At 46.0% G+C, this 1332-nt stretch overlaps 1 pseudogene; it reads left to right on the top strand.

Moving 5' to 3' along the window:
- LOC112076253 (cytohesin-3-like) overlaps positions 1–586 on the top strand; it is an 11830-nt pseudogene extending 11244 nt beyond the window's left edge.
- Positions 587–1332: the final 746 nt, after the last annotated feature.

Genomic DNA, 1332 nt, shown 5'->3' on the forward strand with positions numbered 1-1332 from the left:
TTACACTCCCATCTCTCTCTCTTTCTCTCTCCTCCTCTCTCCTCTGTCTCTGCTCTCTCCTCTCTCTCTCCTCTCTCTCTCTCTCGCTCTCTGCTCTCTCTCTCTCTCTCTCTCTCTCTCTCTCTTCTCTCTCTTCTCTCTCTCTCTCTCTCTCTCTCTCTCTCTCTCGCTCTCTCTCTCTCTCTCTCTCTCTCTCTCTCTCTCTCTCTCTCTCTCTCTCTCTCTCTCTCTCTCTCTCTCTCTCTCTCTTCTCTCTCTCTCTCCTCTGTCTCTCTCTATCTGCCTTCATCTCCCTCTTCGCCTCTCTCGCCTTCCCAATGCTTTTCCCTCTCTCCATCACTCCCTCCTCATCCTCTCCTCACTCTCTTCTCCCTCCTCATTCCCTCTCTCTCTCCTTCTCTCCATCGCTCCCTCTCTCCTTCCTTCTCTCCATCACTCGACCCTTCCTCATCCTCTCTCTCTCCTCTGCAGAATCTCTATGAGAGCATTAAGAGTGAACCCTTTAAGATCCCAGAGGATGATGGGAACGACCTGACTCACACGTTCTTCACCAGACAGAGAGGGATGGCTGCTCAAACTGGGTTAGTAGAGATGAGAATGCAGTCCCCTTACTAGAATGCCCTGCATCACACGCACCTTCCTCTGGTTTCCAATGTCTCCACTAGCATACATACTTACAATGAAGCAATGTATTGGAGATGCTTATTCTAAGTGCTATGCTTTGCTATGCACTGTTTTTGGTTCCTCTTAGCACCATTCTCTCTTGTTATGAAGCAGTACATTATTTCACTGGCTGCCCTTGCAGCAAGATCCAGATTTAGCTGTGGACTGTAATGTTGCAGTCTCTCAAGCAATGGTGTTTTGCTGCATGACTCACGTCTTTGTTGGTACAATATGAAACAAGGTTCATGTGTTCAGGGTTGTCACACAATGGGCTGCGTATCTTAGTGTTGTCTATTTTAAACCTCCAGATTCAAGGTTTTCAGGATGTTGAAGATTCAGGAATAAATTAGTTTCACAATCTTTGGCCAGTTTAAGGAATTATTCGAGCAGGATTTATGTAAATGGTTGTATGTTACTCGTTGAAGTTGAAAGAATCACCATGGAAAATCACCCATGATAAGGTGCATTTGAGGTCACAACTTTTAGTAACATTACACTGTATGACCAGAGACAGGTAGCAAATGTCTCTCTAACACAGTTCCAAGGTTGACCTGTTACCCGATGTTGCAGCATTAATTGAGGGAGCGGTCATATTCAGTCTCCACACAATGCATTGCATCACAAAATAACCGGGGGCTGTGGAACTGACGGGTGTCATAGCACACTCAA

The sequence above is a fragment of the Salvelinus sp. IW2-2015 genome, unplaced genomic scaffold (assembly GCF_002910315.2).
Source record: "Salvelinus sp. IW2-2015 unplaced genomic scaffold, ASM291031v2 Un_scaffold3648, whole genome shotgun sequence".
NCBI lineage: Eukaryota > Metazoa > Chordata > Actinopteri > Salmoniformes > Salmonidae > Salvelinus > Salvelinus sp. IW2-2015.